The sequence below is a fragment of the Oncorhynchus clarkii genome, chromosome 16 (assembly GCF_045791955.1).
Source record: "Oncorhynchus clarkii lewisi isolate Uvic-CL-2024 chromosome 16, UVic_Ocla_1.0, whole genome shotgun sequence".
Lineage (NCBI taxonomy): Eukaryota > Metazoa > Chordata > Actinopteri > Salmoniformes > Salmonidae > Oncorhynchus > Oncorhynchus clarkii.
Genome location: NC_092162.1, coordinates 69533485 through 69556399, shown reverse-complemented (window position 1 = coordinate 69556399; position 22915 = coordinate 69533485). Strand labels below are relative to the sequence as shown.

The window sequence follows — 22915 nt, the reverse complement described above, 5'->3', positions numbered from 1 at the left end:
GAAGTGTCATAACTGATGGATTATTTCTCTCGGGTTGGCAGCTGTTGTTATCAAAGAGACACAAACCTCCCCCTTACCCGAGGCTACTGTTTGATCCTGTCAACGCATAGAAAAACCAACTACATGTATATTGTCCTTGTTCAGCCACGACTCAGAGAAACGTAGGAAATGACAGTTCTTGATAGAATATATCGGTCATATGAAATGATGGCGGAAACATTATGTACAAAAAAGAAGAAGAAAGAAAAGCAAACAAAAACACAGAATTGGCCAGGAGCCAAAAAACGGCAGCTATCTATTGCAGCATCATTTTTGCTTGTAGAGACAGCGGTGTGATCCAATGGTACCCTAGGCCCTTCATAGCACGCTACTATTGACCAGGGCCCATATGGCAATTTGTGAAAACAGTCAGGCTGGCATACTTTGTTATGAATCAACATTAGCTTTACAACACTGTGGAGACTTCAGAGTCTAATGTGCTGTGGGACATATTGTCAGCCTGGTGAGAGGTCTTTATACAGAGCTGTTATCTGTAGCCTGTAGACTTCTGGTAGAGGGACGCCTCTTGAGAGAGATAAATAGAGAGAAAGAGAGAGTTAGAGAGAGCTAGACAGAGAGAGAAAAGAGCCGTTAAATTCTACAACCACCTAAAAGGAAGCGATTCCCAAACCTTCCATAGCAAAGCAATCACCCACAGAGAGAGGAACCTGGAGAAGAGTCCCTTCAGCAAGCTGGTCCTGGGGCTCTGTTCACAAACACAAACAGACCCCACAGAGCCCCAGGACAGCAACACAATTAGACCCAACAAAATAATGAGAAAGAAATAGATAATTACTTGACACATTGGAAAGAATCAACAAAAATACTGAGCAACCTAGAATGCTATTTGGCCCTAAACAGAGAGTACACAGTGGCAGAAAACCAGACAACTGTGACTGGCCCAAACTTAAGGAAAGCTTTGACTATGTACAGACTCAGTGAGCATAGCCTTGCTATTGAGAAAGGCCACCGGAGGCAGACATGGCTCTCAAGAGAAGACAGGCCATGTGCACACTGCCCACAAAATGAGGTGGAAACTGAACTGCACTTCATAACCTCTCGCCAAATGAATGACCATATTAGAGACACATATTTCCCTCAGATTACACAGATCCACAAAGATTTCAAAAACAAACCCAATTTTGATTGTGTGTGTGTGTGTTCTGTGTGTGGGATTATGTTCTGTTTTCCCCCACAACATGGTTGACTGGATTCAGGAGGATTATGGTCCGTTGTACCCCACTAGCTAGTTGACAGGATTCAGGTGGATTATGGTCCGTTGTACCCCACTAGCTAGTTGACAGGATTCAGGTGGATTATGGTCCGTTGTACCCCACAACATGGTTGACAGGATTCAGGTGGATTATGGTCCGTTGTACCCCACTACCTAGTTGACAGGAGTCAGGTGGATTATGGTCCGTTGTACCCCACTAGCTAGTTGACAGGATTCAGGAGGATTATGGTCCGTTGTACCCCACTACCTAGTTGACAGGAGTCAGGAGGATTATGGTCCGTTGTACCCCACTACCTAGTTGACAGGATTCAGGTGGATTATGTTCTGTTGTACCCCACTAGCTAGTTGACAGGATTCAGGTGGATTATGTTCTGTTGTACCCCACTACCTAGTTGACAGGATTCAGGTGGATTATGGTCCGTTGTACCCCACTAGCTAGTTGACAGGAGTCAGGTGGATTATGTTCTGTTGTACCCCACTACCTAGTTGACAGGATTCAGGTGGATTATGGTCCGTTGTACCCCACTACCTAGTTGACAGGAGTCAGGTGGATTATGGTCCGTTGTACCCCTCTAGTTAAGATTAATCCTCCTTATTCTCTGGGATTGTGTGGTTCCCATGGCGGTTGGGTAGAGGAGGGAGGCCTGTGTGTGTATGTGTGGTGCTCATTTTGAAAGTGGTTTGTTATTTTGACTCTTACATGGAGCAGGCCTTTGCTGACAAGTCTTTGAAATACCAGCCCCTCGTGTCACGCCTAAACAGTCTTCCTTATCAGTGCAATCTTGTAGTGCTGATATTTGGGAGTCTCTGCCATGTACATAGGCTGACAGTATGTAACCTTCAGATTGCAGGCCTGCATAGGATCTGGCAAGGTACTGCTCCATGTCAGCTGTCCTGGGCAGCTCTGCAACATGGAGAAGAAGGTGCTTTCTGTATCCATACGTGTTCATATACCTTATCCATGACCTATGAAATGTTTAAATCCTTCTCGATTGTAATGCGATTTGTAGATTCAAATATAGTATTTAAAATGTGTTTCTGTTGGTGCATGCATGCGTGTGTGAGAGATTGAGACAGTTGGAGGAGGGCCAGTTCATGTTAGAGTAATGTTAGATCCCCTGACGCAGCTCTTTCTCTGAACCCTGCCATGGGCCTCATGGCGCAGCTCTTTCTCTGAACCCTGCCATGGGCCTCATGACGCAGCTCTTTCTCTGAACCCTACCATGGGCCTCATGACGCAGCTCTTTCTCTGTACCCTGCCATGGGCCTCCTGGCGCAGTTCCCCAGGGAAAGCCTAAGCTTCATGAAACACCATTCACAAATTAGATCCGTGTGTAAACAATTCTAAGCTGTAGAACACACAGCTCATGGATTCCAACTAGAAACAGAGAGAGCGGGAGGGAGGCAAAGACAGGGAGGGAGGGAGGGAGGGAGGGAGGGAGGGAGGGAGGGAGGGAGGGAGGGATATAGCAATACTAACCATTTTTCAGCTTTTTGTAAATATCAAGGTTAATGGCTTGATCATACATGACACATTGACATTTGATGTTTGACCCACGCAGCAGGGTCGTGCACAGACATTTTAGGGGGCATGAGCTCAAACAGGCACCTCCCAAAAACAAATCCCTGCAACCGAGGTCACAGAGAAATTATGACTTTGATTATTTAGTTCCATTATTTAGTTCCATAGAAGCAACACAGGCCACATCTTAATGGCAAAATATATGACACATAAATAACCCTTAATCTCATTCACTTTAATAATACTACCATTTGCTACAGTTAACAAAATGGACAACTAGCTTTAAAAAAAAAAAAAAGTGATTTTTCACCAATTTTCTTAGAAAATAATTTCATAATCGAATATCTAATCTTATAGCTTCATAGTATATTTTTATAATAATGTCATTTTAAAGTAATTTTAAATTAAATAACTCTGTAGTCATGTAGTTAGATCTGGAGGTGGCACCACATGTCCCAGATTGTTGGGGTAAAATGTTTTTTTTTTGCTTGGGCTCTGAGTTTTTTCGTGATTTGGTAACCTAACCAGGTTTAAATCCAGACCCTTTCGGGTATGACAGAGGTTATGACAGATTAATTAGTTGTTCTAAGGTTTTGTATGGGCTCTGATGGGTTGCTGGGTGGCAGGTAGCCTAGTGGTAAGAGCCTTGGGCCAGTAACTAAATGGTTGCTTGATCAAATCCCTAAGCTGACCAAGTAAAAAATCTGTTGTTTTGCACCTGAACAAGGCAATTAACCCCCTGTTCCTAGGCTGTCATTGTAAGTAAGAATTTGTTCTAAACTGATTTGCATAGTTAAAAAATTATGAGGACAGTTTTTCTAATCAGGTGATATGGTTTAGAAAAACTTCTGTCCCTATGGATGGTGAAAACCCTGTCAAATGTATGTATTGTAAGAAGCTCAATGTTAAACTCAAATCTCAGTATAATTCATATGCAGTATTTAAGACAATATCACACCAATGATTGGAGGATCACAACACTGTCATGAATACCACCGAATGTGGCTCCCCTTCCTGTTCGGGTGGCGCTCGGCGGTCGTCGTCGCCGGTCTACTAGCTGCCACTGAAGGTGGCTCCTCTTCCTGTTCGAGTGGCGCTCGGCGGTCGTCGTCGCCGGTCTACTAGCTGCCACTGAAGGTGGCTCCTCTTCCTGTTCGGGTGGCGCTCGGCGGTCGTCGTCGCCGGTCTACTAGCTGCCACCGAATGTGGCTCCCCTTCCTGTTCGGGTGGCGCTTGGCGGTCGTCGTCGCCGGTCTACCAGCTGCCACTGAAGGTGGCTCCTCTTCCTGTTCGGGTGGCGCTCGGCGGTCGTCGTCGCCGGTCTACTAGCTGCCACTGAAGGTGGCTCCTCTTCCTGTTCGGGTGGCGCTCGGCGGTCGTCGTCGCCGGTCTACCAGCTGCCACTGAAGGTGGCTCCTCTTCCTGTTCGGGTGGCGCTCGGCGGTCGTCGTCGCCGGTCTACTAGCTGCCACTGAAGGTGGCTCCTCTTCCTGTTCGGGTGGCGCTCGGCGGTCGTCGTCGCCGGTCTACTAGCTGCCACTGGAGGTGGCTCCTCTTCCTGTTCGGGTGGCGCTCGGCGGTCGTCGTCGCCGGTCTACCAGCTGCCACTGAAGGTGGCTCCTCTTCCTGTTCGGGTGGCGCTCGGCGGTCGTCGTCGCCGGTCTACCAGCTGCCACTGAAGGTGGCTCCTCTTCCTGTTCGGGTGGCGCTCGGCGGTCGTCGTCGCCACCGATCCCTTTTTCCTTTTTGTTTGTTTTTGTTTTCACCTGTTCCTTGTTGGGGTTTTGGGATGGGTGTTATTTAAGTTTGTTTTGCCCGCTGGTGTTTGTGCGGGCTTGTTGGTTTGTTACGTTTGGTGATGTATCGTGTTTGTTTTGGGGTTTTCGCTGTCCAGTGTTTGTAACTAGGTTTTGGGTTTGTTTAGCGCCAGTGTTTTTAGGGTGTTTTTTTCACCCATGTTTGGACCTGTTACGTTTTGAAGGACATTAAAGCGTTTTTCCCGTTCGCTTCGCTCTCTGCATTTGACTCCTCACTCATCACTCACCCGGCGTTACAAACACACTCCCTGCCTCTCCTCATGATGCTTCTGGCCATTACTGAGATCATCTACACCCTATTTTTGACAGGGTCATTGACATTAGGGTCATCAGAATTTTGCCCGAACCTAGACTTCGGATTAAAACCAGGCTGCATCCATGAGGTGACAATTAGACTTAGATTCATTGGGACTGAGGAAGTTTGTAGGCAAAGCAGTTTTAAAATTAATTATTTTCAATTCAACTGTCTCACGTGAATATTTCTGCCAAAATAAAAACCAACGTTGTAGTATTTCTGACAGCGGTCACATCTTTTCAGCTGAATGTCAGAGTTCTAAAACCGGGTGCAACTTGGCTACCCGATTCCTCTTTCAAAAGATGCTTTACAAAGCAGGGATTTTGACAAGTGTGTGTTTTTGTATGAGTGTGTGTGCATGTGTTTGCGTGCATACATGTGTGTGTGTGTGTGTGTGTGTGTGTGCATGTGTGTGTGCGTGTGCGTGCGAGAGAGAGAAATCTAGGTCAAACATGTTGTTTCTGCTGGTACACTGTAGAAGGGATGTTGTGCTACTTTGAGTCATATTTCAAAAGTTGTATTTAATGTTGTGTAGGCTGGTGATCCTTGGTACTAGGTGTTATAGTTACGTTATATTGTGTGTGTGTGTGTGTGTGTGTGTGTGTGTGTGTGTGTGTGTGTGTGTGTGTGTGTGTGTGTGTGTGTGTGTGTGTGTGTGTGTGTGTGTGTGTGTGTGTGTGTGTGTGTGTGTGTGTGAGATTGTTGGGGAATGTGAGTTGTAGTTATGTTATTTTGTTGTTTTGATTAAAAAAGCAGAATCATTACAGAGAATGGCAGCCTTTAATATTGTAGGGCAGCAAGAAGTACAGGAGAACAGAATCAGAACAGAAAGGCCTAGCACCTACTCCTCCAGTCATACAGACCATGGGAAATGGATTACTTTTCCTTCATTGACATTGAAAGTGTGTTGTATGTTTCATAGTATCATTGCTATTTCAGAGTTGCACTTACCCTTGATACCCTGGCATTCATATTATTGACCTCCCCTCCTCGGTTTCAATGAAAACATGAAACCCACAAGCATGAAAAATGATCGCATGAAATAGCAGATATCTCTTATTTCCCTGGCTGTAGCTTGTTTCATGTCAAATTAAAGGGAAATTGGGTTTGCTGTCCTGTGAATGCAGTACAATCCCCCGCTTGCACTCAATCAGAATAATACTCAGCAGAATAGTGTAAATATAATTTCCATCTGCAATATGTAAATATAGCTGGACCCTTTCAGACTGTCAACATCAATGTCTCTCAGAGAGAGAGAGAGAGGAGATTGGGAGAGACTGAGTGTTTGAAATAGTTTTAATGAAGGACTACTTTATGCTCACTCACATCTGACTCCCATTCTCTTTCTTCTCTCTTGCTGTCTCTATCTCTCTCCCTTTCTAATGATTTACATTAACTGATTAATCTACACAAATAAAAAATGTATTGTCCTCAAACGTTTACTCATATCTTGCGACACACCTCGCACATGCTAATGCTATATATCAAAATTCCAGCTATAGCTGTGGCTTAGTTGGTTGAAGCTCCTGTCTAGTCAAAGGAAGATCCTGAGTTTGAATCTCAGCAGTACCTTTTCAAGCATTTCATTGAACACGTTGGTGAAGAAGGTCAGAGGGGAGGGCACTCAGGTTTTCTCACCAATCTGTTTAGAGAATTAGAGATAATGTGAGGAGGATGCAATTGAGATATTCCAATGTCACGGAAAAAGGGCACTTTTTGAATGTGTAAAGCTCGACTGTATCTTCACTTTATTCATTATCGAGACCAATATGAAAAGTGTTTAGCCAGCTTGTGCACATCACTTTCACAGCCTATGTAGGCTTTACAAAGCCACCTCTTGTAGCCAGCCGTGATCGTATAGTGGTTAGTACTCTGCGTTGTGAACGCAGCAACCCCGGTTCGAATCCGGGTCACGGCACTGCGATGTACTTTCAGAAGATAGAATAAAATGGATGTGGAATGACTCGAGCTCTATGGTATGGATAATCTGCAGGGATTTATGGCAGAGAGGGGCAGCGTTGAAGGGGGCATGGTCCTAGGGCTCAGGTCCTCCGAGAGAAAGAAAGAGAGAATTAGAGAGAGCATATGTGGGATGGCCAGTCCTCTTCTGGCTGTGCCGGGTGGAGATTATAACAGAACATGGCCAAGATGTTCAAATGTTCATAAATGATCAGCATGGTTGAATAAGGCAGAACAGTTGAAACTGGAGCAGCAGCACAGCCAGGTGGACTGGGGACAGCAAGGAGTCATCATGTCAGGTAGTCCTGGGGCATGGTCCTAGGGCTCAGGTCCTCCGAGAGAGAGAAAGAGAGAAGGAGAGAATTAGAGAACGCACACTTAGATTCACACAGGACACCGAATAGGACAGGAGAAGTACTCCAGATATAACAAACTTACCCTAGCCCCCCGACACATAAACTACTGCAGCATAAATACTGGAGGCTGAGACAGGAGGGGTCAGGAGACACTGTGGCCCACTCCGAGGACACCCCCGGACAGGGCCAAACAGGAAGGATATAACCCCACCCACTTTGCCAAAGCACCCACTTTGCCAAAGCACAGCCCCCACACCACTAGATGAACGATGAAAATAAAACCTAACATAACTCAAACGGAAAGCATTTGCATTTCTGCGCAGTCAAAAGACATCTCTTTTGTGATGTGATTTTGGGTTGTTTTTTGAACAGGTTAAGACTTACTCTGAAAGCTAAGAAACTCAGCAACTCTCCCTTTTGACAAAGTTCCCCAGCATATCGTAGGTTAATTACTTACACGAACTGATTCATCTGCTGTTTCAGAGGTTTTTACCATTTTTAAGCTCGAGAGCCAAATGAGAAATGCAGTGTCCTCGAACAAACAACATTATGAAGAAATGGTGTATGATTCTGAATGTTTACTCATATCTCGCGACCCATCCATGTTAATAACTGCTTTGGGTCCCAAATCATAGTTTAAGTATCCATGGCAGAGGTTCTTGAGTTTATTCATCTCGAGACCCAAATGAAAAATGTACTGTCCTCGAATGACCAATATTAGTAAAATACATCTCTTTTGTGATGTGATTTTGCTAGACAGAGATGTAGGTTAAATTAATGATACTGGTTTGATTCAAATATGTGTGGGTGTTCACATCTGCAAAATATATCTCTTTCATGGGTGCTGTGGCTTAGTTGGTTAAAGTGCCTGTCTCGTAAACAGGAGATCCTGCGTTCAAATCTCAGCAGTACCTTTTCAAGCATTTTATTGTACACATTGGTGGAGAAGGTCAGAGGGGAGGGCACTCAGGTTTTCTCACCAATCGGTTTAGAGAATTAGAGATAATGTGAGGAGGATGCAATTGAGATATTCCAATGTCACGGAAAAAGGGCACTTTTTGAATGTGTAAAGCTCGACTGTTTCTTCACTTTATTCATTATCGAGACCAAAATGAAAAGTGTTTAGCCAGCTTGTGCACATCACTTTCACAGCCTATGTAGGCTTTACAAAGCCACCTCTTGTAGCCAGCCGTGATCGTATAGTGGTTAGTACTCTGCGTTGTGGCCGCAGCAACCCCGGTTCGAATCCGGGTCACGGCACTGCAATGTAATTTCATAAGGGTTGTTTTTTGAACAGGTTAAGACTTACTCTGAAAGCTAAGAAACTCAGCAACTCTCCCTTTTGACAAAGTTACCCAGCATATCGTAGGTTAATTACTTACACGAACTGATTCATCTGCTGTTTCAGAGGTTTTTACCATTTTTAAGCTCAAGAGCCAAATGAGAAATGCAGTCCTCAAACGACCAACATTATGAAGAAATGGTGTATGATTCTGAATGTTTACTCATATCTCGCGACCCACCCATGTTAATAACTGCTTTGGGTCCCAAATCATAGTTTAAGTATCCATGGCAGAGGTTCTTGAGTTTATTCATCTCGAGACCCAAATGAAAAATGTACTGTCCTCGAATGACCAATATTAGTAAAAGACATCTCTTTTGTGATGTGATTTTGCTAGACAGAGATGTAGGTTAAATTAATGAGAATGGTTTGATTCAAATAGGTGTGGGTGTTCACATCTGAAAAATATATCGGTTACATGGGTGCTGTGGCTTAGTTGGTTAAAGTGCCTGTCTCGTAAACAGGAGATCCTGAGTTCAAATCTCAGCAGCACCTTTTCAAGCATTTTATTGTACACATTGGTGGAGAAGTTCAGAAGGGAGGGCACTCAGGCTTTCTCACCAATCGGTTTAGAGAATTAGAGATAATGTGAGGAGGATGCAATTGAGATATTCCAATGTCACGGAAAAAGGGCACTTTTTGAATGTGTAAAGCTCAACTGTTTCTTCACTTTATTCATTATCGAGACCAATATGAAAAGTGTTTAGACAGTTTGTGCACATCACTTTCACAGCCTATGTAGGCTTTACAAAACCACCTCTTGTAGCCAGCCGTGATCGTATAGTGGTTAGTACTCTGCGTTGTGGCCGCAGCAACCCCGGTTCGAATCCGGGTCACGGCACTGCAATGTACTTTCAGAAGGGTTGTTTTTTGAACAGGTTAAGACTTACTCTGAAAGCTAAGAAACTCAGCAACTCTCCCTTTTGACAAAGTTCCCCAGCAAATCGTAGGTTAATTACTTACACGAACTGATTCATCTGCTGTTTCAGAGGTTTTTACCATTTTTAAGCTCGAGAGCCAAATGAGAAATGCAGTGTCCTCGAACGACCAACATTATGAAGAAATGGTGTATGATTCTGAATGTTTACTCATATCTCGCGACCCACCCATGTTAATAACTGCTTTGGGTCCCAAATCATAGTTTAAGTATCCATGGCAGAGGTTCTTGAGTTTATTCATCTCGAGACCCAAATGAAAAATGTACTGTCCTCGAATGACCAATATTAGTAAAAGACATCTCTTTTGTGATGTGATTTTGCTAGACAGAGATGTAGGTTAAATTAATGATACTGGTTTGATTCAAATAGGTGTGGGTGTTCACATCTGGAAAAATATCTCTTTCATGGTTGCTGTGGCTTAGTTGGTTAAAGTGCCTGTCTCGTAAACAGGAGATCCTGAGTTCAAATCTCAGCAGTACCTTTTCAAGCATTTTATTGTACACATTGGTGGAGAAGGTCAGAAGGGAGGGCACTCAGGTTTTCTCACCAATCGGTTTAGAGAATTAGAGATAATGTGAGGAGGATGCAATTGAGATATTCCAATGTCACGGAAAAAGGGCACTTTTGGAATGTGTAAAGCTCAACTGTTTCTTCACTTTATTCATTATCGAGACCAATATGAAAAGTGTTTAGCCAGTTTGTGCACATCACTTTCACAGCCTATGTAGGCTTTACAAAGCCACCTCTTGTAGCCAGCCGTGATCGTATAGTGGTTAGTACTCTGCGTTGTGGCCGCAGCAACCCCGGTTCGAATCCGGGTCACGGCACTGCAATGTACTTTCAGAAGGGTTGTTTTTTGAACAGGTTAAGACTTACTCTGAAAGCTAAGAAACTCAGCAACTCTCCCTTTTGACAAAGTTCCCCAGCATATCGTAGGTTAATTACTTACACGAACTGATTCATCTGCTGTTTCAGAGGTTTTTACCATTTTTAAGCTCGAGAGCCAAATGAGAAATGCAGTGTCCTCGAACAAACAACATTATGAAGAAATGGTGTATGATTCTGAATGTTTACTCATATCTCGCGACCCATCCATGTTAATAACTGCTTTGGGTCCCAAATCATAGTTTAAGTATCCATGGCAGAGGTTCTTGAGTTTATTCATCTCGAGACCCAAATGAAAAATGTACTGTCCTCGAATGACCAATATTAGTAAAATACATCTCTTTTGTGATGTGATTTTGCTAGACAGAGATGTAGGTTAAATTAATGATACTGGTTTGATTCAAATATGTGTGGGTGTTCACATCTGCAAAATATATCTCTTTCATGGGTGCTGTGGCTTAGTTGGTTAAAGTGCCTGTCTCGTAAACAGGAGATCCTGCGTTCAAATCTCAGCAGTACCTTTTCAAGCATTTTATTGTACACATTGGTGGAGAAGGTCAGAGGGGAGGGCACTCAGGTTTTCTCACCAATCGGTTTAGAGAATTAGAGATAATGTGAGGAGGATGCAATTGAGATATTCCAATGTCACGGAAAAAGGGCACTTTTTGAATGTGTAAAGCTCGACTGTTTCTTCACTTTATTCATTATCGAGACCAAAATGAAAAGTGTTTAGCCAGCTTGTGCACATCACTTTCACAGCCTATGTAGGCTTTACAAAGCCACCTCTTGTAGCCAGCCGTGATCGTATAGTGGTTAGTACTCTGCGTTGTGGCCGCAGCAACCCCGGTTCGAATCCGGGTCACGGCACTGCAATGTAATTTCATAAGGGTTGTTTTTTGAACAGGTTAAGACTTACTCTGAAAGCTAAGAAACTCAGCAACTCTCCCTTTTGACAAAGTTACCCAGCATATCGTAGGTTAATTACTTACACGAACTGATTCATCTGCTGTTTCAGAGGTTTTTACCATTTTTAAGCTCAAGAGCCAAATGAGAAATGCAGTCCTCAAACGACCAACATTATGAAGAAATGGTGTATGATTCTGAATGTTTACTCATATCTCGCGACCCACCCATGTTAATAACTGCTTTGGGTCCCAAATCATAGTTTAAGTATCCATGGCAGAGGTTCTTGAGTTTATTCATCTCGAGACCCAAATGAAAAATGTACTGTCCTCGAATGACCAATATTAGTAAAAGACATCTCTTTTGTGATGTGATTTTGCTAGACAGAGATGTAGGTTAAATTAATGAGAATGGTTTGATTCAAATAGGTGTGGGTGTTCACATCTGAAAAATATATCGGTTACATGGGTGCTGTGGCTTAGTTGGTTAAAGTGCCTGTCTCGTAAACAGGAGATCCTGAGTTCAAATCTCAGCAGCACCTTTTCAAGCATTTTATTGTACACATTGGTGGAGAAGTTCAGAAGGGAGGGCACTCAGGCTTTCTCACCAATCGGTTTAGAGAATTAGAGATAATGTGAGGAGGATGCAATTGAGATATTCCAATGTCACGGAAAAAGGGCACTTTTTGAATGTGTAAAGCTCAACTGTTTCTTCACTTTATTCATTATCGAGACCAATATGAAAAGTGTTTAGACAGTTTGTGCACATCACTTTCACAGCCTATGTAGGCTTTACAAAACCACCTCTTGTAGCCAGCCGTGATCGTATAGTGGTTAGTACTCTGCGTTGTGGCCGCAGCAACCCCGGTTCGAATCCGGGTCACGGCACTGCAATGTACTTTCAGAAGGGTTGTTTTTTGAACAGGTTAAGACTTACTCTGAAAGCTAAGAAACTCAGCAACTCTCCCTTTTGACAAAGTTCCCCAGCAAATCGTAGGTTAATTACTTACACGAACTGATTCATCTGCTGTTTCAGAGGTTTTTACCATTTTTAAGCTCGAGAGCCAAATGAGAAATGCAGTGTCCTCGAACGACCAACATTATGAAGAAATGGTGTATGATTCTGAATGTTTACTCATATCTCGCGACCCACCCATGTTAATAACTGCTTTGGGTCCCAAATCATAGTTTAAGTATCCATGGCAGAGGTTCTTGAGTTTATTCATCTCGAGACCCAAATGAAAAATGTACTGTCCTCGAATGACCAATATTAGTAAAAGACATCTCTTTTGTGATGTGATTTTGCTAGACAGAGATGTAGGTTAAATTAATGATACTGGTTTGATTCAAATAGGTGTGGGTGTTCACATCTGGAAAAATATCTCTTTCATGGTTGCTGTGGCTTAGTTGGTTAAAGTGCCTGTCTCGTAAACAGGAGATCCTGAGTTCAAATCTCAGCAGTACCTTTTCAAGCATTTTATTGTACACATTGGTGGAGAAGGTCAGAAGGGAGGGCACTCAGGTTTTCTCACCAATCGGTTTAGAGAATTAGAGATAATGTGAGGAGGATGCAATTGAGATATTCCAATGTCACGGAAAAAGGGCACTTTTGGAATGTGTAAAGCTCAACTGTTTCTTCACTTTATTCATTATCGAGACCAATATGAAAAGTGTTTAGCCAGTTTGTGCACATCACTTTCACAGCCTATGTAGGCTTTACAAAGCCACCTCTTGTAGCCAGCCGTGATCGTATAGTGGTTAGTACTCTGCGTTGTGGCCGCAGCAACCCCGGTTCGAATCCGGGTCACGGCACTGCAATGTACTTTCAGAAGGGTTGTTTTTTGAACAGGTTAAGACTTACTCTGAAAGCTAAGAAACTCAGCAACTCTCCCTTTTGACAAAGTTCCCCAGCATATCGTAGGTTAATTACTTACACGAACTGATTCATCTGCTGTTTCAGAGGTTTTTACCATTTTTAAGCTCGAGAGCCAAATGAGAAATGCAGTGTCCTCGAACAAACAACATTATGAAGAAATGGTGTATGATTCTGAATGTTTACTCATATCTCGCGACCCATCCATGTTAATAACTGCTTTGGGTCCCAAATCATAGTTTAAGTATCCATGGCAGAGGTTCTTGAGTTTATTCATCTCGAGACCCAAATGAAAAATGTACTGTCCTCGAATGACCAATATTAGTAAAAGACATCTCTTTTGTGATGTGATTTTGCTAGACAGAGATGTAGGTTAAATTAATGATACTGGTTTGATTCAAATAGGTGTGGGTGTTCACATCTGAAAAATATATCTCTTTCATGGGTGCTGTGGCTTAGTTGGTTAAAGTGCCTGTCTCGTAAACAGGAGATCCTGCGTTCAAATCTCAGCAGTACCTTTTCAAGCATTTTATTGTACACATTGGTGGAGAAGTTCAGAAGGGAGGGCACTCAGGCTTTCTCACCAATCGGTTTAGAGAATTAGAGATAATGTGAGGAGGATGCAATTGAGATATTCCAATGTCACGGAAAAAGGGCACTTTTTGAATGTGTAAAGCTCAACTGTTTCTTCACTTTATTCATTATCGAGACCAATATGAAAAGTGTTTAGACAGTTTGTGCACATCACTTTCACAGCCTATGTAGGCTTTACAAAACCACCTCTTGTAGCCAGCCGTGATCGTATAGTGGTTAGTACTCTGCGTTGTGGCCGCAGCAACCCCGGTTCGAATCCGGGTCACGGCACTGCAATGTACTTTCAGAAGGGTTGTTTTTTGAACAGGTTAAGACTTACTCTGAAAGCTAAGAAACTCAGCAACTCTCCCTTTTGACAAAGTTCCCCAGCAAATCGTAGGTTAATTACTTACACGAACTGATTCATCTGCTGTTTCAGAGGTTTTTACCATTTTTAAGCTCGAGAGCCAAATGAGAAATGCAGTGTCCTCGAACGACCAACATTATGAAGAAATGGTGTATGATTCTGAATGTTTACTCATATCTCGCGACCCACCCATGTTAATAACTGCTTTGGGTCCCAAATCATAGTTTAAGTATCCATGGCAGAGGTTCTTGAGTTTATTCATCTCGAGACCCAAATGAAAAATGTACTGTCCTCGAATGACCAATATTAGTAAAAGACATCTCTTTTGTGATGTGATTTTGCTAGACAGAGATGTAGGTTAAATTAATGATACTGGTTTGATTCAAATAGGTGTGGGTGTTCACATCTGGAAAAATATCTCTTTCATGGTTGCTGTGGCTTAGTTGGTTAAAGTGCCTGTCTCGTAAACAGGAGATCCTGAGTTCAAATCTCAGCAGTACCTTTTCAAGCATTTTATTGTACACATTGGTGGAGAAGGTCAGAAGGGAGGGCACTCAGGTTTTCTCACCAATCGGTTTAGAGAATTAGAGATAATGTGAGGAGGATGCAATTGAGATATTCCAATGTCACGGAAAAAGGGCACTTTTGGAATGTGTAAAGCTCAACTGTTTCTTCACTTTATTCATTATCGAGACCAATATGAAAAGTGTTTAGCCAGTTTGTGCACATCACTTTCACAGCCTATGTAGGCTTTACAAAGCCACCTCTTGTAGCCAGCCGTGATCGTATAGTGGTTAGTACTCTGCGTTGTGGCCGCAGCAACCCCGGTTCGAATCCGGGTCACGGCACTGCAATGTACTTTCAGAAGGGTTGTTTTTTGAACAGGTTAAGACTTACTCTGAAAGCTAAGAAACTCAGCAACTCTCCCTTTTGACAAAGTTCCCCAGCATATCGTAGGTTAATTACTTACACGAACTGATTCATCTGCTGTTTCAGAGGTTTTTACCATTTTTAAGCTCGAGAGCCAAATTTTGTAAATATTTTTTTATTTTTTTATTTCACCTTTATTTAACCAGGTAGGCCAGTTGAGAACACCTTTATTTAACCAGGTAGGCCAGTTGAGAACACCTTTATTTAACCAGGTAGGCTAGTTGAGAACACCTTTATTTAACCAGGTAGGCTAGTTGAGAACACCTTTATTTAACCAGGTAGGCCAGTTGAGAACACCTTTATTTAACCAGGTAGACCAGTTGAGAACACCTTTATTTAACCAGGTAGGCCAGTTGAGAACACCTTTATTTAACCAGGTAGACCAGTTGAGAACACCTTTATTTAACCAGGTAGGCCAGTTGAGAACACCTTTATTTAACCAGGTAGACCAGTTGAGAACACCTTTATTTAACCAGGTAGGCTAGTTGAGAACACCTTTATTTAACCAGGTAGGCCAGTTGAGAACACCTTTATTTAACCAGGTAGGCCAGTTGAGAACACCTTTATTTAACCAGGTAGGCCAGTTGAGAACACCTTTATTTAACCAGGTAGGCCAGTTGAGAACACCTTTATTTAACCAGGTAGGCTAGTTGAGAACACCTTTATTTTACCAGGTAGGCTAGTTGAGAACACCTTTATTTTACCAGGTAGGCTAGTTGAGAACACCTTTATTTTACCAGGTAGGCTAGTTGAGAACACCTTTATTTAACCAGGTAGGCCAGTTGAGAACACCTTTATCTAACCAGGTAGGCTAGTTGAGAACACCTTTATTTAACCAGGTAGGCTAGTTGAGAACACCTTTATTTAACCAGGTAGGCTAGTTGAGAACACCTTTATCTAACCAGGTAGGCTAGTTGAGAACACCTTTATCTAACCAGGTAGGCTAGTTGAGAACACCTTTATCTAACCAGGTAGGCTAGTTGAGAACACCTTTATTTAACCAGGTAGGCTAGTTGAGAACACCTTTATTTAACCAGGTAGACTAGTTGAGAACACCTTTATCTAACCAGGTAGGCTAGTTGAGAACACCTTTATTTAACCAGGTAGGCTAGTTGAGAACACCTTTATCTAACCAGGTAGGCTAGTTGAGAACACCTTTATTTAACCAGGTAGGCTAGTTGAGAACACCTTTATTTAACCAGGTAGGCCAGTTGAGAACACCTTTATCTAACCAGGTAGGCTAGTTGAGAACACCTTTATTTAACCAGGTAGGCTAGTTGAGAACACCTTTATCTAACCAGGTAGGCTAGTTGAGAACACCTTTATTTAACCAGGTAGGCTAGTTGAGAACACCTTTATCTAACCAGGTAGGCTAGTTGAGAACACCTTTATTTAACCAGGTAGGCTAGTTGAGAACACCTTTATTTAACCAGGTAGGCCAGTTGAGAACACCTTTATCTAACCAGGTAGGCTAGTTGAGAACACCTTTATTTAACCAGGTAGGCTAGTTGAGAACACCTTTATCTAACCAGGTAGGCTAGTTGAGAACACCTTTATTTAACCAGGTAGGCTAGTTGAGAACACCTTTATTTAACCAGGTAGGCCAGTTGAGAACACCTTTATCTAACCAGGTAGGCTAGTTGAGAACACCTTTATTTAACCAGGTAGGCTAGTTGAGAACACCTTTATTTAACCAGGTAGGCCAGTTGAGAACACCTTTATTTAACCAGGTAGGCCAGTTGAGAACACCTTTATTTAACCAGGTAGGCTAGTTGAGAACACCTTTATTTAACCAGGTAGGCTAGTTGAGAACAAGTTCTCATTTGCAACTGCGACCTGGCCAAGATAAGGCATAGCAGTGTGAACAGACAACACAGAGTTACACATGGAGTAAACAATTAACAAGTCAATAACACAGTAGAAAAAAGGGGAGTCTATATATACATTGTGTGCAAAAGGCATGAGAAGGTAGGCAAATAATTACAATTATGCAGATTAACACTGGAGTGATAAATGATCAGATGGTTATGTACAGGTAGAGATATTGGTGTGCAAAAGAGCAGAAAAATAAATAAATAAAAACAGTATGGGGATGAGGTAGGTGAAAATGGGTGGGCTATTTACCAATAGACTATGTACAGCTGCAGCGATCGGTTAGCTGCTCAGATAGCAGATGTTTGAAGTTGGTGAGGGAGATAAAAGTCTCCAACTTCAGCGATTTTTGCAATTCGTTCCAGTCACAGGCAGCAGAGAACTGGAACGAAAGGCGGCCAAATGAGGTGTTGGCTTTAGGGATGATCAGTGAGATACACCTGCTGGAGCGCGTGCTACGGATGGGTGTTGCATCGTAACCAGTGAACTGAGATAAGGCGGAGCTTTACCTAGCATGGACTTGTAGATGACCTGGAGCCAGTGGGTCTGGCGACGAATATGTAGCGAGGGCCAGCCGACTAGAGCATACAAGTCGCAGTGGTGGGTGGTATAAGGTGCTTTAGTGACAAAACGGATGGCACTGTGATAAACTGCATCCAGTTTGCTGAGTAGAGTGTTGGAAGCAATTTTGTAGATGACATCGCCGAAGTCGAGGATCGGTAGGATAGTCAGTTTTACTAGGGTAAGTTTGGCGGCGTGAGTGAAGGAGGCTTTGTTGCGGAATAGAAAGCCGACTCTTGATTTGATTTTCGATTGGAGATGTTTGATATGGGTCTGGAAGGAGAGTTTAGAGTCTAGCCAGACACCTAGGTACTTATAGATGTCCACATATTCAAGGTCGGAACCATCCAGGGTGGTGATGCTGGTCAGGCGTGCGGGTGCAGGCAGCGAACGGTTGAAAAGCATGCATTTGGTTTTACTAGCGTTTAAGAGCAGTTGGAGGCCACGGAAGGAGTGCTGTATGGCATTGAAGCTCGTTTGGAGGTTAGATAGCACAGTGTCCAAGGACGGGCCAGAAGTATATAGAATGGTGTCGTCTGCGTAGAGGTGGATCAGGGAATCGCCCGCAGCATGAGAAACATCATTGATATATACAGAGAAAAGAGTCGGCCCGAGAATTGAACCCTGTGGCACCCCCATAGAGACTGCCAGAGGACCGGACAGCATGCCCTCTGATTTGACACACTGAACTCTGTCTGCAAAGTAATTGGTGAACCAGGCAAGGCAGTCATCCGAAAAACCGAGGCTACTGAGTCTGCCGATAAGAATACGGTGATTGACAGAGTCGAAAGCCTTGGCAAGGTCTATGAAGACGGCTGCACAGTACTGTCTTTTATCGATGGCGGTTATGATATCGTTTAGTACCTTGAGCGTGGCTGAGGTACACCCGTGACCGGCTCGGAAACCAGATTGCACAGCGGAGAAGGTACGGTGGGATTCAAGATGGTCAGTGACCTGTTTGTTGACTTGGCTTTCGAAGACCTTAGATAGGCAGGGCAGGATGGATATAGGTCTGTAACAGTTTGGGTCCAGGGTGTCGCCCCCTTTGAAGAGGGGGATGACTGCGGCAGCTTTCCAATCCTTGGGGATCTCAGACGATATGAAAGAGAGGTTGAACAGGCTGGTAATAGGGGTTGCGACAATGGCGGCGGATAGTTTCAGGAATAGAGGGTCCAGATTGTCAAGCCCAGCTGATTTGTACGGGTCCAGGTTTTGCAGCTCTTTCAGAACATCTGCTATCTGGATTTGGGTAAAGGAGAACCTGGAGAGGCTTGGGCGAGTAGCTGCGGGGGGGGGGGGGGGAGCTGTTGGCCGAGGTTGGAGTAGCCAGGCGGAAGGCATGGCCAGCCGTTGAGAAATGCTTGTTGAAGTTTTCGATAATCATGGATTTATCGGTGGTGACCGTGTTACCTAGCCTCAGTGCAGTGGGCAGCTGGGAGGAGGTGCTCTTGTTCTCCATGGACTTCACAGTGTCCCAGAACTTTTTGGAGTTGGAGCTACAGGATGCAAACTTCTGCCTGAAGAAGTTGGCTTTAGCTTTCCTGACTGACTGTGTGTATTGGTTCCTGACTTCCCTGAACAGTTGCATATCGCGGGGACTATTCGATGTTAGTGCAGTCCGCCACAGGATGTTTTTGTGCTGGTCGAGGGCAGTCAGGTCTGGAGTGAACCAGGGGCTGTATCTGTTCTTAGTTCTGCATTTTTTGAACGGAGCATGCTTATCTAAAATGGTGAGGAAGTTACTTTTAAAGAAAGACCAGGCATCCTCAACTGACGGGATGAGGTCAATGTCCTTCCAGGATACCCGGGCCAGGTCGATTAGAAAGGCCTGCTCACAGAAGTGTTTTAGGGAGCGTTTGACAGTGATGAGGGGTGGTCGTTTGACTGCGGCTCCGTAGCGGATACAGGCAATGAGGCAGTGATCGCTGAGATCCTGGTTGTAGACAGCGGAAGTGTATTTGGAGGGCCAGTTGGTCAGGATGACGTCAATGAGGGTGCCCTTGTTTACAGAGTTAGGGTTGTACCTGGTGGGTTCCTTGACGATTTGAGTGAGATTGAGGGCATCTAGCTTAGATTGTAGGACTGCCGGGGTGTTAAGCATATCCCAGTTTAGGTCACCTAACAGAACAAACTCTGAAGCTAGATGGGGGGCGATCAATTCACAAATGGTGTCCAGGGCACAGCTGGGAGCTGAGGGGGGTCGGTAGCAGGCGGCAACAGTGAGAGACTTATTTCTGGAGCGAGTAATTTTCAAAATTAGTAGTTCGAACTGTTTGGGTATGGACCTGGAAAGTATGACATTACTTTGCAGGCTATCTCTGCAGTAGACTGCAACTCCTCCCCCTTTGGCAGTTCTATCTTGACGGAAGATGTTATAGTTGGGTATGGAAATCTCAGAATTTTTGGAGGCCTTCCTGAGCCAGGATTCAGACACGGCAAGGACATCAGGGTTAGCAGAGTGTGCTAGAGCAGTGAGTAAGACACACTTAGGGAGGAGGCTTCTGATGTTGACATGCATGAAACCAAGGCTTTTTCGATCACAGAAGTCAACAAATGAGGGTGCCTGGGGACATGCAGGGCCTGGGTTTACCTCCACATCACCCGCGGAACAGAGAAGGAGTAGTATGAGGGTGCGGCTGAAGAGTATCAAAACTGGTCGCCTAGGGCGTTGGGGACAGAGAATAAGAGGAGCAGGTTTCTGGGCATGGTAGAATATATTCAGGGCATAATGCGCAAACAGGGGTATGGTGGGGTGCGGGTACAGCGGAGGTAAGCCCAGGCACTGGGTGATGATGAGAGAGGTTGTATCTCTGGACATGCTGGTTGTAATGGGTGAGGTCACCGCATGTGTGGGGGGTGGGACAAAGGAGGTATCAGGGGTATAAAGAGTGGAACTAGGGGCTCCATTGTAAACTAAAACAATGATAACTAACCTGCACAACAGTATACAAGGCATATTGACATTTGAGAGAGACATACAGCGAGGCATACAGTAATCACAGGTGTTGAATTGGGAGAGCTAGCTAAAACAGTAGGTGAGACAACAACAGCTAATCAGCTAGCACAACAACAGCAGGTAGAATGGCGATTGATTAGGCAGAGAGGGTCGGATTAACTACACACAGAGCCTAAGTGCGGCTGGGGCCGACAGATAAAACATAAACAAGCAGAATGGATTACCGTGATTAATGGACAGTCCAGCATGCATCAGCTATGTAGCCAAGTGATCAGTGTCCAAGGGGCAGCGGTGGAGTGGGCAGGGAAGCTGGACTGGCGAGTGTTATCCAGGTTAGAAAACTAACAATGACTAAATAGCTTGTAGCCAGTTAGCTGGTTAGCTTCTGGAGGTTCTTGAGTGTGTTCTAAAAATGTAAAGATAATAGCGGTTCCGTATCACATTGGGTGAGGCAGGTTACCGGAAGGTATAAACAAATAAAAAATCGAAAAGGGATAGAAAGTAAATATGGGTTCAGTGAGTGTTTGGGACGCGGCGATTCAGACGGTTAGCAGGCCTGTGCTAACAAGCTAACAGTTAGTAGACGGTGCTAAACACGGTAGCAGTTAGCGGACCGGGCTAAACAAGCTAGCAGTTAGCAGGCCGAATTTGCAAGCAAGGAGATAGCAAGGGCTAGAGAGTTAGCCTTTGGGGACGTCGCGATGGGGGGAGTCTGTTTATTCCTCTTCATGCGGTGACATCGATGGACCGGTCGTGGGTCTGGATATTGTAGCCCAGGAGCTCAAAATGTTCCATTTGCGATGGGAATCCGGGGATGAAAAATAAAAATAAAATAATAAATAGGTCCGTTATGCTCTGGTTAGAGTCGCGTTGTTCGAACTGGCGAGAGCTTTCCGAGCTAAAGGTTAGCTGATGACCAGTTAGCTGAAGACCGCTAGCAATGTTTTGCTGAAGCTGGTAGTTAGTTGGCTAGTTGGCTAGCTTCAGTTGAGGGGTTCCAGATCCGAAGTAAATATAAATACTTTAGGAAAAATAGCTACGTTGGGTGAGGCGGGTTGCAGGAGAGTATTTAGAAGAAGTTGAGGTTCAGCAAAAGGTTTTAAAGATATGTGAAGAAAAAAAAAACGAAAACAAACGATATATACAAGGGACACGACACGACAACACGTCCTACTGCTACGCCATCTTGGATCTCATTAGAAATGAGAAATGCAGTGTCCTCGAACGACCAACATTATGAAGAAATGGTGTATGATTCTGAATGTTTACTCATATCTCGCGACCCACCCATGTTAATAACTGCTTTGGGTCCCAAATCACAGTTTAAGTATCCATGGCAGAGGTTCTTGAGTTTATTCATCTCGAGACCCAAATGAAAAATGTACTGTCCTCGAATGACCAATATTAGTAAAAGACATCTCTTTTGTGATGTGATTTTGCTAGACAGAGATGTGGGTTAAATTAATGAGAATGGTTTGATTCAAATAGGTGTGGGTGTTCACATCTGGAAAAATATTTATTTCATGGGTGCTGTGGCTTAGTTGGTTAAAGTGCCTGTCTCGTAAACAGGAGATCCTGAGTTCAAATCTCAGCAGTACCTTTTCAAGCATTTTATTGTACACATTGGTGGAGAAGGTCAGAGGGGAGGGCACTCAGGTTTTCTCACCAATCGGTTTAGAGAATTAGAGATGATGTGAGGAGGATGCAATTGAGATATTCCAATGTCACGGAAAAAGGGCACTTTTTGAATGTGTAAAGCTCAACTGTTTCTTCACTTTATTCATTATCGAGACCAATATGAAAAGTGTTTAGCCAGTTTGTGCACATCACTTTCACAGCCTATGTAGGCTTTACAAAGCCACCTCTTGTAGCCAGCCGTGATCGTATAGTGGTTAGTACTCTGCGTTGTGGCCGCAGCAACCCCGGTTCGAATCCGGGTCACGGCACTGCAATGTACTTTCAGAAGGGTTGTTTTTTGAACAGGTTAAGACTTACTCTGAAAGCTAAGAAACTCAGCAACTCTCCCTTTTGACAAAGTTCCCCAGCATATCGTAGGTTAATTACTTACACGAACTGATTCATCTGCTGTTTCAGAGGTTTTTACCATTTTTAAGCTCGAGAGCCAAATGAGAAATGCAGTGTCCTCGAACGACCAACATTATGAAGAAATGGTGTATGATTCTGAATGTTTACTCATATCTCGCGACCCACCCATGTTAATAACTGCTTTGGGTCCCAAATCATAGTTTAAGTATCCATGGCAGAGGTTCTTGAGTTTATTCATCTCGAGACCCAAATGAAAAATGTACTGTCCTCGAATGACCAATATTAGTAAAAGACATCTCTTTTGTGATGTGATTTTGCTAGACAGAGATGTAGGTTAAATTAATGATACTGGTTTGATTCAAATTGGTGTGGGTGTTCACATCTGCAAAATATATCGCTTTCATGGGTGCTGTGGCTTAGTTGGTTAAAGTGCCTGTTTGGTAAACAG

The 22915-nt window shown here is 43.7% G+C and overlaps 19 non-coding genes across 19 annotated transcripts; all 19 read left to right on the top strand.

The window, feature by feature from the left end:
• Positions 1–6753: 6753 nt before the first annotated feature.
• Positions 6754–6825, top strand: trnah-gug (transfer RNA histidin (anticodon GUG)). The gene has a single exon. It is a non-coding gene; the product is annotated as a tRNA-His (tRNA).
• A 1237-nt stretch (positions 6826–8062) lies between these two features.
• Positions 8063–8136, top strand: trnat-cgu (transfer RNA threonine (anticodon CGU)). Its single transcript has one exon. It is a non-coding gene; the product is annotated as a tRNA-Thr (tRNA).
• A 274-nt stretch (positions 8137–8410) lies between these two features.
• trnah-gug (transfer RNA histidin (anticodon GUG)) lies at positions 8411–8482 on the top strand. The gene has a single exon. It is a non-coding gene; the product is annotated as a tRNA-His (tRNA).
• A 503-nt stretch (positions 8483–8985) lies between these two features.
• trnat-cgu (transfer RNA threonine (anticodon CGU)) lies at positions 8986–9059 on the top strand. The gene has a single exon. It is a non-coding gene; the product is annotated as a tRNA-Thr (tRNA).
• A 274-nt stretch (positions 9060–9333) lies between these two features.
• On the top strand, positions 9334–9405 carry trnah-gug (transfer RNA histidin (anticodon GUG)). The gene has a single exon. It is a non-coding gene; the product is annotated as a tRNA-His (tRNA).
• A 503-nt stretch (positions 9406–9908) lies between these two features.
• trnat-cgu (transfer RNA threonine (anticodon CGU)) lies at positions 9909–9983 on the top strand. The gene has a single exon. It is a non-coding gene; the product is annotated as a tRNA-Thr (tRNA).
• Positions 9984–10257: 274 nt separating this feature from the next.
• Positions 10258–10329, top strand: trnah-gug (transfer RNA histidin (anticodon GUG)). The gene has a single exon. It is a non-coding gene; the product is annotated as a tRNA-His (tRNA).
• A 505-nt stretch (positions 10330–10834) lies between these two features.
• Positions 10835–10908, top strand: trnat-cgu (transfer RNA threonine (anticodon CGU)). Its single transcript has one exon. It is a non-coding gene; the product is annotated as a tRNA-Thr (tRNA).
• Positions 10909–11182: 274 nt separating this feature from the next.
• On the top strand, positions 11183–11254 carry trnah-gug (transfer RNA histidin (anticodon GUG)). Its single transcript has one exon. It is a non-coding gene; the product is annotated as a tRNA-His (tRNA).
• A 503-nt stretch (positions 11255–11757) lies between these two features.
• trnat-cgu (transfer RNA threonine (anticodon CGU)) lies at positions 11758–11831 on the top strand. The gene has a single exon. It is a non-coding gene; the product is annotated as a tRNA-Thr (tRNA).
• Positions 11832–12105: 274 nt separating this feature from the next.
• trnah-gug (transfer RNA histidin (anticodon GUG)) lies at positions 12106–12177 on the top strand. Its single transcript has one exon. It is a non-coding gene; the product is annotated as a tRNA-His (tRNA).
• Positions 12178–12680: 503 nt separating this feature from the next.
• On the top strand, positions 12681–12755 carry trnat-cgu (transfer RNA threonine (anticodon CGU)). The gene has a single exon. It is a non-coding gene; the product is annotated as a tRNA-Thr (tRNA).
• A 274-nt stretch (positions 12756–13029) lies between these two features.
• On the top strand, positions 13030–13101 carry trnah-gug (transfer RNA histidin (anticodon GUG)). The gene has a single exon. It is a non-coding gene; the product is annotated as a tRNA-His (tRNA).
• Positions 13102–13606: 505 nt separating this feature from the next.
• On the top strand, positions 13607–13680 carry trnat-cgu (transfer RNA threonine (anticodon CGU)). The gene has a single exon. It is a non-coding gene; the product is annotated as a tRNA-Thr (tRNA).
• A 274-nt stretch (positions 13681–13954) lies between these two features.
• On the top strand, positions 13955–14026 carry trnah-gug (transfer RNA histidin (anticodon GUG)). The gene has a single exon. It is a non-coding gene; the product is annotated as a tRNA-His (tRNA).
• A 503-nt stretch (positions 14027–14529) lies between these two features.
• On the top strand, positions 14530–14604 carry trnat-cgu (transfer RNA threonine (anticodon CGU)). Its single transcript has one exon. It is a non-coding gene; the product is annotated as a tRNA-Thr (tRNA).
• A 274-nt stretch (positions 14605–14878) lies between these two features.
• Positions 14879–14950, top strand: trnah-gug (transfer RNA histidin (anticodon GUG)). The gene has a single exon. It is a non-coding gene; the product is annotated as a tRNA-His (tRNA).
• Positions 14951–21947: 6997 nt separating this feature from the next.
• On the top strand, positions 21948–22021 carry trnat-cgu (transfer RNA threonine (anticodon CGU)). The gene has a single exon. It is a non-coding gene; the product is annotated as a tRNA-Thr (tRNA).
• Positions 22022–22295: 274 nt separating this feature from the next.
• Positions 22296–22367, top strand: trnah-gug (transfer RNA histidin (anticodon GUG)). The gene has a single exon. It is a non-coding gene; the product is annotated as a tRNA-His (tRNA).
• Positions 22368–22915: the final 548 nt, after the last annotated feature.